The sequence below is a fragment of the Aegilops tauschii genome, chromosome 7 (assembly GCF_002575655.3).
Source record: "Aegilops tauschii subsp. strangulata cultivar AL8/78 chromosome 7, Aet v6.0, whole genome shotgun sequence".
Classification (NCBI taxonomy): Eukaryota; Viridiplantae; Streptophyta; class Magnoliopsida; order Poales; family Poaceae; genus Aegilops; species Aegilops tauschii.
The window spans coordinates 541,893,176-541,911,659 of NC_053041.3; the positions used below are offsets into that span (position 1 = coordinate 541,893,176).

At 44.3% G+C, this 18,484-nt stretch overlaps 1 long non-coding RNA gene across 1 annotated transcript in view; it reads right to left on the bottom strand.

The window, feature by feature from the left end:
• The window catches only part of LOC120970329 (uncharacterized), a 28,837-nt gene extending 12,514 nt beyond the window's left edge, over positions 1-16,323 (bottom strand). The window contains exon 1 of the long non-coding RNA XR_012188486.1: positions 16,181-16,323. This is a non-coding gene — a long non-coding RNA (uncharacterized lncRNA). The remainder of the gene's footprint in view (positions 1-16,180) is intronic.
• Positions 16,324-18,484: the final 2,161 nt, after the last annotated feature.

Below are 18,484 nucleotides of genomic sequence, written 5' to 3' on the forward strand. Positions count from 1 at the left end.
TCATTAGTACATGTACATGCAAGTACGATCTCTGACACGCGCATTTCCGGTCCCTGTACATGTACATGTAAACCAACCCAACATCGATCCGGTTCAGTGGATGGATGCATGCTCTATGTGGCACGAAGTATGTCGGTCGAGCCAGTCGACGGACCAGATCGATGCTACCCGAGGGATTCCATTGTAGACCAACGCTCGACCTATGTCCGGTGTGTGTGATAGGTCCACTGTAAGACAAACATAGTTCCGTCAACCCTAAAATTGTAAACACTGATAACCCTAACCCCCCCACTAAACCGTAAAAACATTCAAAATTTTGCCCCACATGGAAACCATTATGCATGCATTCTCTATGGGGTCATGGGATGCCATGAAGAAAGTTTGGGATTATACACGCAAGTACGATCTCTGACACGTGCATTTTCGGCCTAGCATGTCAACACCCCGAAAGCACTAGCTGGGTTCCTCACCTGTATGAAACCAACCCAACATCGATCCGGTCCAGTGGATGGATGCATGCTCTATGTGGGACGAAGTTTGTCGGCCGAGCCAGTCAACGGACCGGATCGATGCTACTGGAGGGAATCCATTGTAGACCAACGCTCCACCAATGTCCGGTGTGTGTGCTACGTCCACTGTAAGACAAACATAGTTCCGTCGACCCTAAAACCCTTAAACCCTAAACCCTGATAACCCTAACCCCCCCACTAAACCGTAAAAACATTCAAAATTTTGCCCCACATGGAAACCATTATGCATGCATTCTCTATGTGGTCATGGGATGCCATTAAGAAAGTTTGGGATCATTAGTACATGTACACGCAAGTACGATCTCTGACACGCGCATTTCCGGGCTTGCATGTCAACACTAAACCCTAAACCCTGATAACCCTACCCCCCACTAAACCCTAAACCCTGAACCCTGATAACCCTAACCCCCCCACTAAACCCTGAACCCTGAACCCCTAAACCCCTAAACCCTAATAACCCTAAACCCCTAAACCCCTAAACGAGTTGACAAGATTTTCTTATTTTTTTATATCATTTATCCAAATCTCACATAACTCACGCGGCCCACCCCTCCCTAAATCCAGCGATTACAGCTCCGCATTCCAACCACCCGGGCCGTCCGCACCTCCCACGACCGCTGCAAGATCAGATCAGAGACGCCGGTCGCCCACGGAATACAGTAGTCGGCGGCCACCACTCGCCGCCCACCGCCAACGTGATCTGAGGGGTCGGACGTCAGTGTTCTTCTCGCCGCCTCCTCCTCGCGTGAACGCGCCATTTTTCCTTTGCGTCGTCGACCGCGCTATACCAGCACTTATAGTTTGCGACGCACTAACCGCCGCCATCTACTCGGCGGCACCGTCTCCGAGAGAAGGTATTACCTGATCGTAACTCTTTATAATCGTTGCCGGCCGCTCCTTTAGTAGTTGAACCCTCATAGGTTTTGCACCCAAATAGGTTCTGTGCTTAAACCCATAAGTGGATCATATGTTAAATGACCCAGTTAATTTTGTTAAAATTAATTCGCTGCTAATTTTGTTATACATTTTCCAATTTTGTTCAGATTAATTGAGCCGGATTTTATCATTGCATATGAGCCAGCAATGTCAGTTTCAGATACGAACCTTCATAATGGAGAAAAGCCCATCTCCGAAATTACCGATGCGGTAAGTAATTGACTGTTTGTGTACAATCATTTCGTACACATAATTCGTGTGTACTCAGTATAATTTAATGGCATGTAACAGGAACTCGGCGAAAAGCATGGTCATATGAAGTTAGTATGCTCACAGACAAGGTTCGGAAAAACCATGAAACTGTTGTCACCAGACCACAAAAAGTACATCATATCAGAAACCAGTCTTGGCGGTCTAACCTAGATGCATGAAGTGACTCTACGGCGCATAATGTTGGTTAGACTAGCCAAGAGCATAGATATGGACACCCAATCCATTACCATCGAAAAAATGCCAATTCCTATAACAAAAGAGGACGTGCAGTGTATATTTGGCATTCCGATAGAAGGGGAGGATATAGAGCCACATCTGGAAATGCAAACCGACACAGAATTGTTTACCGCCTATGCAAACAATGGGAAAATTTTGATTTCTGACCTTGAAACGGCGATCCGAGCTTCCAAAGCCCCAGACGGCGATTTCCTGAGACGGTTCATTCTATATGCAATTGGTACTGTTCTAGCACCAACAGCACAACATTATGTGGACTCGAAATTTCTCAACCTTGTTACAGATCTTCAAAACCTTCGGAAATTTAACTGGGGATGTTTCACACTTAATCACTTCTTCAAGTCCGTTCACAAGTTTAGAAATCGAGATCACGTAAATCTACAAGGAAATCTAATTCTGCTCCAGGTTAGTGCTAGATCACTACTTAATGTCCTTTAATTATTGTTCTGTTGCATATCTGTATGGTGATGAACTAATTTATTGTGTAGTATTGGTACTGGGAGCACGTGCGTAGTGGCCGATTGATGTATGCTTCTACACCCCCTCCATTGATCGCACGATGGGACGAAATGACGGCTACTTTAAGAAGCGATGCTTACGACAAAGGAGGTCTTCATAACGGGCTGGTACCTATCTACAATTGAACTTTCTATATCCGATTTTTTATTTGGTACTAATGGTTCATTATATTTTATAAAAAAAGGCTGTCATGGAAATTTGTACTCCTCAACGACCGTCTGAGAATTCTAATAATTTTCCAAGAAAAAATGATGAACATGTGCATCAACATGATTCGTATCGAGCACCATCACAAGGACAACAATTTAGTAGCCAGCAAGTATGTACTCCAAAGACTATTTGTTTTTGCAATATCACAAATAGGTGTCATGGAACCTCATTCATTTAGCTATTGTTATCAACGGGGTTTTATTTTGTTTACACAGATTGACATGGTAGTTGAAGCCATGAATGCACGCTTAGCTGATCATGAAAAGAAGGTAGGCAGGAAGTTAATGGAAATTGAGCACAGATTTGATGTCAAATACCAGACGCTAGGTGAAGACTTGATCGACATGAAGACTAAAACTGGCACTAATCCTAGGTTGTCGAAGGCCGAGGACGAAATTAAAGACTTAAGGAGGGAACTACATGTATGTCATACTGTGCATTTTGTATTTTGTATGAATATGTTCCTTCATGTTCATTATTGTTTGCATTGTTACAGGAATTAAAATACAAATTTACAAGCAACCGACAATCAGTGTCACAGAAAGGAGGCGTGCAGGTGATCTTTATGGCCCAACACGTTAATATCTAAAAGTAACAAACTAATGATGAACTACCTTTGTTCTTTGTAGGATCAAGTCAATGTGTGCAATTCATCCCTGACAGGAACTCCTAGGGCTAGCCAATTCACGGCAGGGACTTCGACTACACCAAGTGCAAGACATGTGACGGAAAACAATGAGAAACCACAATTAACTCCGATGAAGCCTGGTAATGATTACAAGTTCACAGATGAGGACACAGAGACAGCCGTTTACATCCGCGGAACATACGACCCTGTTGAAATAGCTAGAATCGGAGACATTACCCTCACAGCAGAAAAACTGAAGTGAAATTTGGACGACAAATACATTTATGGTGATGTAAGCCCATTATACTCTACTCTACATCATTACTGCAACAACTTTCTTATTATTATATGATTGAAAATTTGGCAGGTTATTATGGCATATGCTCGCATTAGCCAAATTGAGAATGATACTACCTCAATCATATCCCCTGAAGAAACCGAAAAGCTGTTACAAATGAAGGGGGTGGTTCCTGTTGGACGTGCAGCCTCATGGTTAGCTCGTGTAGCAGAAAAATTTGTAGGGCGCCGAAAGGTACATGTTTTCCTCACTTTCATAGTTTATGTACACACTGTACACGACAAATTTCGGTTCTCAACCCAACCCAAATTTTACTGCAGGTGCATGTCCCACTGAATGTACACCAAAACCATTGGATGCTAATGATGTTTAATTTTGACAAAAAAGAAATTCAGACTCTGAACTCCATGAATTATCATTGCGAGAAGACCAAGGAAGATTCTCTTGTAAGTGTTCTCTTGCTGCCTCTTTTGATCCGCATGGCACATGAGCTCCCAAAGTACCGTAACCCTATGTATAACTCATCGTACCCTAGGTGGACTCGATTCAGTTCTGCATCAACGAAGCTGTCAAGAATGGGTTGATATCACCAGCTAAGAACATCAATTTTGCCGAATGGACCAAAAAACGCTATGAGAACATACCACAACAGACCGATGGGTACGCATGGCCTCATAAATTATTATTTGCCTACACGAATAAGATTACTGATCTTTAACTAAACATTGCAAGACTTCCTGTGCGGTTTGGACACTGCAGTACATGTTGTCATGGAACGGGGATGAAATGACCGATATTTTCAACCAGGTAATTGAATGCCTAATTTACATTTGTACTTTGTTTAGCTTGAAAGCTATGCTGACGTAAGTGTCGGTTATCAAATATAGGCAAGGATAGATATTTTCAGGTGGAAAATATGTACAGCCTTACTGCATTCAAATTGCAACGCACTTCGTCTCGAATCATATAAGTTCCCCATAACGGTTAGTGCTACATCAGGAATATATCATTTATTTCATAAGTCTCATGATTAGAACTAACGCAGCACTCTCTCTTATACAGAAGGAGGTGTACGATGCCTAGCAAGCAGTTCTACCTGATGGTTCAGAAGACGACGTACAATTAGTCAACAATCCTGATGGTTCCAACGAACCCGACACATCCAACTCCCAGAAGGATACCGGTGCACCCAACTCCCCCAAAAGTGGTGCACCCAACTCCCCAAAAAGGAAGAGAGCACGTGGACGCTCGAGAAAGCTAGTCGATCCCGAGGAAGCAGCAAAAACAAAGAGTCTTAAAGAACTGAAACTTAAATTTGACAGCAAGACCATAGCCAACCAAGTGTCTTCGTTACCATCACGGTCACGCAGAGAGCATAAACCAGCACCAGCTTTATTGAGCCCATTCAAACACAAATAGGTAGCATCAATTGATAAATGCTCATGCTCATGCTCTACTTTTAGCATCATTTCATACACGTTTAGTTCTTATCAGAAAGTGGAAATAGGTACTTTTGGCAATCATGAGCATCCTCTACTTATAGCAATATCTAATGCATCATCAGTACAAAGCTTGATTTGGCAATAGGTGGAATCGGCAATCATTTGCATGCTTTAATTTTGTGAAGCTATAATCATGCTGAGTTATACACTAAACTTAATCATGCCAAGCTATAACTACCATAGTCATAAACCAGGCTTTTCTTAAGCACAGGTGCTTATTTGTACAGGGTAGACGCATAACTAGGTGTCTCTACTGTAGAAATAGGCACCGGTGCTTCAGAAAAACCCTATTTATTTTTCTAAGCACCACCCTAAGCATCTAGCATTGTACAAGGCTTAACATGCATCACCAAAATAGTATTAACAACTTGGAACACTAAACCAGAGTAGCAGCAAACTCTTAAGATAAACAGCATAGGTTCAGACACACCATAGGACATCAATTTTAGAGTCGAACAACAAAGAAACATAGATAACATAAGAGGACACGGCGGTCCTGGGGCAGCAGCAGCACTCTAGCAGCACATCACTTCTCTCCCTTCTTCAATGGAGGTTGTAGGGCTCATTGACTTTGACAATCTCGAGGAAGCGTGCATAGGCCGCATGTTTAGCCAGAGTACTGGCCTTATGGTTCTTACCATGTCCATTGCCAGTGCTGAAGGCATGCTGGATCATGCCATCTATGCCGCCACCGATCACCTTGCAACAGAAAGGGCACCCAATCTTGCCAAAGAAACGGTACTTGATCTTGCCAGCAATCAGATGCCTCAGGGTGTAGCGGCTCTTGCTGTGCCTGCTGTCCATGCCGTAGTCCACGTCGTCGTCATCCTCCTGTGAATTAGTGAATTAGTACACATAGAAGAACTCAGCTAATCTATTATGGTACATTGCCTTAATTACAATGTTTTGAAAGTACACATGTGTAACATGGCAACTATCTATTCGCTAGAAATAAGGCGTATGTGCACATACATAATTGAGCCAAAGAAATTGACATGCATAAATATGGACGGTGGAATAGTTGCATTTATAGATTAGTGCACAAGTAGTACATAATTAACACATGAAAGACTTCATGAACTGGCTTGGTTTAATGATATTTGATACTTGTTACAGGTGTAATTCTGATTGGAATCAGAAAAATGGCTTCATTGTACTCCTCCATGTTTCACACAAGGGGGGTTTGTTCTATCTACTGGAATGAAGAAACCATTATTCTTTCTGACAGCGGCAATACTGCTTCTCCAACATTGTTAGACCCTGATAAGTTTCAGAAGGAAATTGGTAAAGGAGCTATGGGGTGTCTCACTGCTCATATTGATGAGAGATGTGGCTGTGATCATCTAGATAATATACTGGGGAAAATTGGCTACATGAAATGTTTTGATTTTGTGTCAGCCCATAATTATTAAGGGAGCAATCACTTCCTTTGCAAAATGGAAATCTGTACAGAATTTGCAAATGGATCCTCTATGAACATGTGTGCAAACTGATCATCTATGAACATGTGTGCAAATTAATTCATCTACATAAACTAAAATGAATCAGGAACTGCAGCATTTTGTCACTGTCCTGGGGAAGCCAATGGAGAATCCTGCCATATATCCATTGTTTAACCCACTTTTTTCATTAATGTATCCCTGCCATGAACATTTTCTTGTATTTGGGTTCATTACCCCACTTCTTTCATTAATGTATCCCTTGTGAAACTTATGCTCATCTAGTTAACAAGACAAACCCCAATGCCATGAAAAAAACAGAGTATCTGCTGGAATCAGAATGTGAATCAGATTTAAAATTCCACATCCAACATGAAGATCTATGCTACATCCCTACAATCCTACATACGTAAAACTAGCACGCCCTAATGAATTTGATGCTCATCTAGTTAACAAGAAAAACCTCAATGCCATGAAAAAAACCAGAGTATCTGCTGGAATCAAATTTAAAAATCCAGATCCAACATGAAGATCTATGCTAAATCCCTACAATCCTACATATGTACAACTAGCACGCCCAAGTGAAATTGATGCTCATCTAGTTAACAAGAAAAACCCCAATGTCATAAAAAAACAGAGCAAAAAACAGAGTACTACCTCAGATAGCTCGTCGATGGCATCCTCGTCGAAGTCCCTGCCCTTCCTGCAATCTACGTCAAACTCCTTTATGGCGTTCTCCTCGTAGAGCTCTTCGATTTCGTCATGCACCTTGCGCTTAAGCCTTCTCATCTCCTCCTCCTCCAGATCTTCCCCGACCTTCTACTCACCGACGGGTGCCTCCACGGCTGCGATGGCAGCGGGAGCAGGCACAACGGTCGCTGCACCGCCAACTTTCACCGCTACGGCGGACTCAGCCGCTCCACCCACGGCTGCAGCCACGGCAGCAGACTGCTCTGCTCCGATGGTTGCCTCCGGCTCGTCCGCCGCATCTTCACGCCCGCGTTTCATCGTCGGTCGAAGACAGGAGGAGGGAGGCGTAGGAAGGGAGGAGGGTGGTGAGGAAGGAGGAGAGGGTGGTGAGGTGGTGAGGAAGGAAGAGAGGGTGGTTAGGTTCGGGAGAGGACGAGGGTTTTCTACCCGATTTGGGGAAGAAATGCACTGCTGCTGCCTGTTGGCGTTACCGAGAAGCCGCGGGTGCCGATTTGACTTGACACACCCACCCGGCCGTCCCCATTCCACGTGGGGACGTGGCGGTCGTGCACGCGGTCGTGCACCTCCTGCGGTTTGCCATCAATTGCTATCGGTCTCACAAGTGGGTCCCCTTGTCATCCACACAACCACGCCACCACATGTACTACATTTTTCTTTCTCCCCGTCTCGACCACTCCACATCTTTCTTTCTCCCCTTCTCGACCAGCGCCGCCGCCGCCGCCATCTCCCGACGACCCCTCTCTTCGCTACCGGTGCGCGGCGGCCGCCAACTCCGGCAAGTACGTGAGATCTCCCCTCTTCTTCCCTTCCCCAACCGCGTCTCCCTACGGAGGCGGATCTGAGCCGATTGGCTGTTGCCGGCCAGAGCTCGTCGGATCTCTCGATGTCATGTCTGATCTAGATTCATGACGTGCCCTCGCATATGGCTTTGTCCACGGTTTGAACCTTTGGATTCAATCCAAAAGTTGGAAACGGTTTGGACTGGGTTGGATGACGAGCATGTATAGTTCGGTTTGGTCTAGATTCTAAATGAAAATATCTGGATTGGTTTGGTTTTGATGTGTGCCGTGGATTGGACTGGTTTTAGTTTGGATGCCGAACTATTCCCAGGTTTAGATGAGACGGGCATTGCCATTGTCATTGGCATTGCTTTATTACGTAGATGATAGTAAATAGATTGATTGGCCATTGCCAGTATAGGTTATCACTATGATTTATTATATGTATGATCTTTGTATTGTACTATGTACAATTCAACTTAGAGTTCAACATGTTCTGTGTAGAATGGAGGAAGCACCATGTGGACGCTGCAACTCACGGTGCCGGACCAGCCTTTCTACTGCCACGCTGTTCGGCATCTACTTCCAGCCTTCTTTTGTTGTTGCAGCGGTAACAATTTATATGAACCTTCTGACAGTACATTCTTTTTTTTGCTATTTCCACTAATGTATTGTGTCTGTTATTTGTTTTTATCTTACACAGATCGTACCATACAATGTGAGATTGCCATTCAATGAGCTCATCGGAGACACCGTGACCTTCGATGCTCTTGGGGGCCCATACACTATGCAGGTCGAGAAGGGGCGAAAGATAACCCAGATATGAGGAGATGATTGGGATCGTTTCATCGCCCGCATGCGTCTTAGTGGGGGTGAATTGATCAGCTTCTCCTTCAGAAGAGATAGGCCCAGGATTTCTGTTATCTATCTAAATTTGATTCCGGATAGTGAGGATGAAGTTCATGAGGAGGAAGATGGTGCTGATTCAGATGATGATGAGAACCCACTTGTTGAACACCTGTATGCCCAAGGACTCAGACTGGGTGACGAGGAAATCGGCAACCTCTGGGACATGCTTCCGCTACGTGAAGACTACCTATGGAAGCCATTCGTGACCCGCCTCACAAAGACGAATGTTAAACGGCATATCATGGTATGTTACTTAGTGTGGTAATTACATGATATGCATGCTTAGTTAGTGTAGTAGTTCATATGATATGCATGTTGTAGTACTGTGATGAGAGGCCTAGTTTAGAATTCATTTAGTGAAGAATTTTATGACATGCATGTAGTGTAGTAATATGTGATGATATGCTTAGTGTACGCAGTAATCTAATGATATGCCTAATTACTGTAGTAATTTGATGCTTGGCGTATAGTGTAGTGATGTGATGATATATATGCTCAGTGTTGAATCCAATGATATATGTGTCTTGAAGTGTATGCTTTGTTGATAATTGCACGTGACATGATCATATATCATGTCAACTGTTTTCAGAAATTACCTAAGAGGTTACTTGATAGCTGTGGCATCGACCCGGACGAAGAAGGCATGGCTGCTGGACTACGCCTTACTAGAACGGGCTCCATCACCAGCTGTGCCTATGCAGTGGACACGGACGGTCGCACTATCTTGAGAAGGGCAGGGTGGAAGAAGTTCCTTCGTGGCAAGAATCTTCGGGTAGGACAGGCCATCCTACTCACTGTTGCGAACACCAGTCGCCATGACTTGAGGATGATGATCACCATCCACCTCATTTAGAACTTGTTATGTTAGCTCTTGTTTGCGAGTACTTGTCGTGTATTACCGTACCTATATCTACTCATATCTAGGTACTATTGCTTGTGATGGATTGCAACTATTATTAACTGGTAACTAATGCTCTACTAGCTATGATTATTCCACTGTGTGATGTTTTATAGACTGTAGTGTGACATGGTAACTGTTATATATGGTAGAGGCTGGTCTCTAAGACCTTGTACAATGCAAGGTGCTTAGGGATGTGCTTAGAACCAGTGCCTATTTATACAGGAGAGACGCCTAGTTAAGCGTCTACCTTGTACAAATAAGCACCGGTGCTTAAGGAAAACCTGGTTTATTTCTCTAAGCACCTCTCCTAAGCACCCTGCATTGTACAAGGCCTAATTGGACCGACATGTTGAACTAGTATCAATGGTAGAGGCTGGCTGCCACAAAGTTCCATTCACAAGCTACTATGAATTTGAAATAATGCATAACAAAATACGAAGCTTTTCTTAAGCACAGGTGCTTTTTTGTACAGGGTAGACGCTTAACTAGGCGTCTCTCCTGTAGAAATAGGCACCGGTGCTTCAGAAAAACCTGTTTATTTTTCTATGCACCACCGTACTCATCAAGCATTGTACAAGGCTTATCATGCATCACCAAAATAGTATTAACAACTTGGAACACTAAACCAGAGTAGCAGCAAACTCTTAAGATAAACGGCAGATCAACCACCGCACAGCATAAGTTCAGACACACCATAGGACATATTCAGACACACCGAACAACAAAGAAACATAGATATCATAAAAGGACACGGCGCTAGCAACTTGAAGGCAGACTTTGATCTCTCTTCATGCCGCGTAGTGGCAGTGGTAGTAGGGGTCAGCCTCCTGTGCTTCTAAAATTTCCACACCTGATTTGATGTTGTCTATTATCTTCCAAGCCTTGTAGGTGGCGTACGCATCGTTCGCTGCGTACTCGATGAGGTAGTCTGGCAGCGGGCTGATCCCCCACAGTTTATGGTCTTCGGTCCTGTTGATCTTCTTCTTCATGTTTTGGTAAAATGGGTGGATGACGCTGGCTGCAACATCAGCCAAGGAGTCGTACTGCTTCTTTCTGCAGGCATATGGAACTCTATAGTTTTTCTGAATGTCGATGTACTTTTCGGGGTTGATCTCCAAACCAGACATCTTCAGCATCTGTTTGTCATTATGAATGCTGAAACCGGCAAAGGTGAACAACTTCTTCTCCTGGAGGAAGCTCTTGAGGCGCTTGGGCCTTCAAGGGGAGAGACATATTGAAGATTAGTAGTAATTTTGAAGATTTAAGAGTTGTTTGGTTTGTGACTAAGTTTGCCAAAGATTGCCACACCTAAGGTTAGGCAAGTTTGACCAACTTAGGTGTGTGTTTGGTTCAAGCCACACCTTAGGCAAGCCACACTTGGGTCCCACATGGCATACACACAAAAAGTGTGGCAAGATTCCCTTAGGCTTGCCAACTTGTGGCCCTCATTTTGATGAACTAACCTTAGGCAAACTTGGCAAAAATTGTGGCAAAGTGTTACAATGCTAGTGCTAGAACCAAACAATACGAGTGATGAATGCATGAAGTACATGATGTTATTGCTCTTTTTGGATCATACAGTTGAAAATAACACTACAGCAAACTACTTCACTACATCAACTTCAGAAACAACTTTTAATACATCTAGTCCAGTGCATCCACAATGGTAGACACAACACTAATGCATCAATATCAGAAACTACACTAGTATATCAGAAACTACACTAGTAGACACAACACTAATACATCTAGTCCAGTGCATCAACTTCAGAAAATAACACTAATGCATCCACATCGGTAGACACAACACTAATGCATCAAGATCAGAAACTACACTAGTATATCAAGTTTGGTGATTAATCTGGTGCAAGATTTTAAGATACTAATCCAGTGCATCAGGGTAAAAATCTATGCCAGTGCATGTACTTGAGAAACCACACTAGTGCGTCCACTTCACAATCTACACAAGTACATGTAGTTGAGAAACTAGGGTATATGAGTAGGATGGCTCACCATTTTGTGGCCGCAGCGATGTGGTACACCAGGCAGAGTTCCTCCACGCATAACTGCAGAACTGCTGCGTACTGCGGAGGTTCGTCATCCCTGGTATACTCCACATCAACGCCGACGAATCTAGGATACATGCCGGCGGCTTTCATGAAGAGCCTCCTGAGCATTTCGTCGGCAGTGTCTGGATTGCTGGTGCAGACGACCTCCAGCGTCTCTTTGCCGTGGAGTTCCACCTTGTCAAGTTTGGTGGTGTAGTCGTGCTTCTCACCGGGGACCTGAACGTCGTCTTCCTTGATGCTCTGCTCTTCCTTGATGCTCTGGTCAGACGTCTCGCCACACCGACGCTTGGTAGACGGCTCCTCCGCCATTGCCCTTCTCCAGCGACGGCGGTTTTGAGACAGAGACGGTGGTTGCAGTTTGTGGAGTAGATGGACGTGGTTCGCATAATGAGGGAGGAATGGAGGAGAAGGTGCCTTTTTGAGTTCTGGGGGAGGCGGTTCGTCGCATGAGGGAGGCGCTCGTCGTTATCGTGATCGTGGGGGTCGTAGGGCTCGTGCTGTTGGTGTTCCATTCTGTAACCACCCACGGGCCTGCATCGTGGCCCATATCACTGGGTTTGTAGTCGTATGCAGGCCGTGGTGTGTGAGAAAACTCATGTTAGGTAGGTGGGATTTTCTCCTCCTTCACCCGGCGGCCGTGATGTAAACATGAGAAGCAAGTTTGCTAAGGTTGTAAACGGACCCAATATTTTTCTACATCTTTGTATCAACATGAAAAGCAATCATGACTAGTTTGCTAAGGTTGTCGGCATTTGTATGAATTTTCTAAGGTTTTTGCAACGATAAAATGCTTAAAACACTTCTGACATGTTGTGATGTTTTCGGTATTTAGTGGTCTACTCGCTGGGATTATTCCACTGTGTGATGTTTTGTACGTGCTAGGTTGTAGTATGAAATGCTAACTGCTCTATATGGTAGTGGTTGGTCTCTAATTGGACCGACATGTTGAACTAGTATCAATGGTAGAGGCGTTTCGTTGTGCGCCACATCCAACAGTGCACATAATTAATTATCCAAAGATTAAGGTATCAAACCCTTGGTCATACAAAGCAACATTTCGTTCCTAAAAATTAAGGTACTTCCACATTCAAACTAACTAATACTACAAATTCGAAGGAACTACTTAATACATTAACAGCACATAGGGAAGTAGCCCTGGTCCAACGACTTGAGAAAGGACGAACAAAAGCTGAAAGAAGAAGGATCAGCCAGTAGCAGCACTATCAGCCTCCCAGCCTCACAACTTCAGCCAGCCTGGTGAACTCCAGGTTTTTTCTTGCAAAACACACATGGGATGTTGGAGGCAAGAGAATAAATTTGCCAGGGGTCTTGTCATGGCATCTAATCGCACGGAATGCTAGTACAAATGATGGACAACAAGACATCCAACATGAGCAAATTCATAGGAGTTCTAGATCCATGGATACCATCAAGAAAAAATGCTCAGTTCTAATTCAGACACAAGACTTGGTGAAAACATGCATATTCATATCAGCAACATTGATATGACATCTTTGCAAGCTTGGGTCAGTGACTTGTCTTGTGTTTCAGGGCATGACAATAATTTTAACAATAAATAGACATGAAATTGACCCAAACTCATGTACAAAGTTAGGACATATGATGCATGGATTAATTCACAAATAAATGACAAAATGCCAACTTTGTATAGAATTTGCAGTACTGAAATATTTCAGTGTGTACCGGTGTGTACTGAAATTGCAGTACTGAAATAATTCAGTGTGCATCGGTGTGTACTGAAATTTTCGAAATATTTCATTGCCTACCGGTGTGTACCGAAATATTTCAGTGTCTACCACTGCAACATTACAAATTTTGCCTAGGGCAGTACCGAAATATTTCAGTGCCTACCGGTGTGTACCAAAATATTTCAGTGTCCACCACTACAACATTACAAATTTTGCCTAGGGCAGTACCGAAATATTTCAGTGCCTACCGGTGTGTACCAAAATATTTCAGTGTCCACCACTACAACATTACAAATTTTGCCTAGGGCAGTACCGAAATATTTCAGTGCCTACCGGTGTGTACCAAAATATTTCAGTGTCTACCACTAGAACATTACTAATTTTTCCTAGGGTTCATATGATGCCTAGGGTTCACATACATCATAATCATCCTCCAAATCCATGTACTCAAATATTCATGCAATTCATTGAGATTAAAATGCCATATAGCATTCCCTCTCTGAGCTATTACGATCAGTATCACCACGATGTAAGCACGAGCAGTAGGAAGATGAGGAGTGGGGAAGCTTACTCTAAACATAGCTACCGCCGCCGTTCAGACGAGGAGAGCGGCGAGGGAATCGTGGAGAACGGCGGGGAAGCGAGGTCGCGACCACTGTCCTCCTCATCTTGTGCTTCGAAGTCTCCGATGACTCGGTTGGAGGCTGCACAATCTGCAACGACACCTCGTGCATGGTGGGTTCCTGATCTAGTGGATGCTCTACCCTGGATCTGAACGCCCACCACCTCCGCCTGGTCCACTTACTGGACGAATTGGCCTGCTCCATCGCCCAGAGGAGGATCTCGATCTTGTGAATCGGTTGTGCGGGCGGGGGGCAAAGCTTTGCCCTCTCCTTCTTCGTCAAATTCTTGAGAGTGGCCATTGCCGTCCAACTCATCTGCCTTGTGTTGTCAAACCAAGAACGGATCTCCCTCAACCTGGCCAACTTGACCTGGTCGCCGCCGGCGATCTGCACGAAGTCGGTGTTCTCGCCGCCGACCATCAGCTCGATCTGCCGATTCTTGCTTCGATGGAAGAGGGGGGGGGGGTTGCCTGAGTGGAGAGAAGTTGCAGCGGCGAGAAGGAGGAGATGACTACGGTGGACTTGGAGGAGAGGGCGGAGATGGCCGTCGATGAGTAATTGTGGAAGATGTAGCACCATGGCGGCGGTTTTGCATTCGACGAGAGGGGCGGCGCGTGCAAATTTTCCTAGGACTAAACTGCCCCTATATTAAAACGCGTCCCCACCTTGTCACGAGTACCGGCCCCACTCGTTTTGGTACTTTCACGTACTTTCATCGGAGTACTACCCAGTACTTCGTATTTGTCTGCCGTTAGATCGACATCAACGAACGGTTCTAAAAAAGCCCAACCACTCTAAAACTTGTATTATTCAGAATGTTACAGCCAAAAATAGTGTACCCAAGCAAAAAGTCAATGGCACTGAGATGCATGGTGACATCTTCTTACTGGTCTCCTTTCCAAAAGAAGTTCAATAAGCACTACACTAATTGACCAACTGAACATGAAAGACACAAACATTGCGAAAACTAAAAAAATTGCTATATACTTTCTATCTCCTATAGGACACTGATTTATGATAACAGAAATCCGAGGGTGAGCCCTCGTCGTTAAGTAAAACTATATATTTTCTATAAAAATTCTTGCAAGATTAAATTAATAACATCCTTGACTTCAAGTGAACCCAACAGTTTGGTGGACATATCAGAGGCGGGGGAAGAGAGAGTAAATAGAACATACATGCATTTTATTTCCTTCACAATTTGTGCTTTCACGCATAAAGAAACAATGACTGCCCATTAGACTATCACAAAGAAACTCTAAGGAAATTAAACCGTAACAGTAGGAGACTAGAAACTAAAGAGGGAATATGTTGAGGCAGCCTCTATACAGTAGGAGGGATTAGCTAAATTCTGTTGCTTGTAAAAGAACTACCATAATGTGACTGGCATTGATCATTCACATGATCAAGTCATGTGTGTACCAAGACAAAATCAAATACATGGTACCGGCACATTGATGCATAAAACAAAAAGATTCCTTGCCTATTGGCATTACAGACCATGATTCTGCTAACAAAAGAAATGCAAAATTGGCATTACAGATCACAACTCCGCTCACTAAAATAATCAAGGGAAGTACAAAGAATATATATAGACACACACACACACATCATATTTGGGCTGAGTACAGCAGCAGAAACCAGAAGGAACAATAATAAAAACAAAGCATCCGAAACAGAGTGTCTCCCGAGTAGAGGACGGTGGCATGAATAATAATGCAGTGATGGATTGCAAAAGAAAAAGAGAAAAAGAGAACAGAGGATTATTGCATTATTATTCATGGCGCAGCTCAACACCTCCTTTTCAAATTGGAGTATATTCATTTCATTTCAGTGCATACATTTCATTTCGGTGTACAACAACATAAAAGGAGCAAAGCAACCAGCAAGGGAGAAGAGGCACTGACCGTGGACAAGGGAGAAGAGGCTGCCGTTGGGGTAGTAGTCGCTCCTCCTCTGCCTGCTCCACGTCGAAGGCCACACGCCCGAGCCTCAACGCCGTCACGGCCGTTGCAACCTGCCATGGACGAAGTTGACTCGAAGTTAAGTTCAGGTCTGTTTCAGAATGAACAACAACATATGCATGCAGAGAGCATGTATCAACACATCACCCACATGCATGATGATGATCCAGAGCTATCAAATCTTCAGACTTCAGATTACTTTAGAGTACACTCTAGCTTGAAGTAACAGGCGTGATTGATCTTGCATTAGGGCTCAGAAAAGTAGGGGTTGTTGTTGAGGTTCAGGATCCTGTGAGCTTCGAGTGTTGCCGCCTGGCAGAGTAAATCATGTCTAGACCTGGAATTTGTAACCAGCAGAAAAAGGACTGTCTGCAATCAATCTCCATGCATGACGAAGAGCTAGCTTGATGGATCGATGACGATTGCTCACCTTCTCCAGGAAGAACAGGCGGTCGATGAACTGCGCGGAAACCTCGTCCAGCTCCACAACATCGGTTACCTGCAGCGGTCAGAGAGAGGGATGGTGAGCAGAAGCAGCGCGAGATTGACGGGGAGAGGAGTCCCGCGTCTTTAATCGAATGTGTCTCACCTTGAGGTCCTTGACGTCTCTGCAGCCCGTACTCTAAAGCAAGCTCGGCACAGGCACAATTTGCAAGATCCGGGGCATGAAATGAACGCCCAAAAGGGAGTGCAGCAACAATGGAAAGAAACGCTAAAAGGGAACATGGAGCAGAAACCAACCCAAAATGCAAGCAAGAATTTTTAAAAGGGAACATAGAGCAGCATGAGCATGAGGCATAGAAAAATGGGGTCACCTTAAGATCAAGAATCAGTGGCTCTCTCTCAGTTCAAATTAGAAGGAAAGAACCACTATTATTGATTAGAGTTATTTGTAATTAGGCAAAGCACTACAACACTGGATCCTAAGCAACAGTTGAGGCATACAAAACTACAAGTGTTTGTTCTTTTCATATATAAACAACCTTTAGTATCTCAACCAGAACCAAAGCAAAACAAAAATCATGGTTAAGTAACCAGCAAAGGAAGAATGAACCTTTTTTGAATTTTAAAGTAGCAAGACATGAAAAGTTCTTTTTTGCCTTCAATACTACACACATTAGGGGAGGTAGGTGCAGTTTTATTGCATAGTGGGCTCAGATTCGCCTTTCCTCGATCATATAACCTACCCCCATCATCTCTTACACTAGATCAATCTGTTTATACAGTAGAGCTGCCCTGGTTATCACTCAACAAGAATGACCATCCAAGGACAGAACAATAAGTACCACAAAATCAAAAAGGATTCTAGAGACAAGAGTGAGGATCCAACTTGATACCCACAGGTAACTCGATTGCTCAAAGGCACACTTATTTCAGCGACGGTTAATCATCATTCCCCTAGCAAGAATGGCTTCCGACCGATGGGGCACGTGATTCACACGTGATGGCACGAGATATCTCATCGCGGGTGTAACTATTCATTGCTACAGGAGCTCGGGCTCGACCCAATGGCCGAGATCAATCCGGAGCGAGATCCGACGGCTAGAATCGCATAAGGAAATCAATCCGACGGCCGAAAGTGCCTGAGCTCTGAGGAACCAGGGAACTTGCCACGGGTCTTATTTCTGGATGGATCACCAGATCAATATGTTCTCACGAGGGTGAAACTGCCCTGGTTATCACTCATCAGAAATGACCATCCAAGGACAGGAGCCACTAAAATAAGAACGTGATCAAAATGACTCAAAGAAACGAGGGAGGATCCAAATTAATACCCACAAGTGCCTCGATTGCTCGAGAGCATGCCTATATCAGCCATAACTGATCATCATAGCCCTGCCCATGTCCCATACAGTAGCCGAAGCAGAGCAGGGGAAGGTGGAGCTCACTGAGGGAGGTTGTATCCGAGGCAGTACTCAGTGGGTGCTGGGGTTGCGCCTGAACACCGTCCAACCGACGAGGAACCACGTCGGAGTTGCTCCTTCTACTGTCCCGCCGACGAGCACGAACGCCACTGGCAGCGAAGCGGCCAAGGAGACGAGGAGGTAATGTGTAGCACATCTAGGAGCACCATCAGGGGCGGAGATGACCAGGGCCTAGTCAGTTCTCTTTTAGCTGCAATCAAGGATAAGATTTGTTAGAACATTCTTGTGGTCAAAACTTATCAATGGGCCTATTTCTTAGCTGCTTGTAGTGCCGAAGGTAAAATCAAAAGGCCTTTTACTGCTACCTTGCATGAAGAGTTTC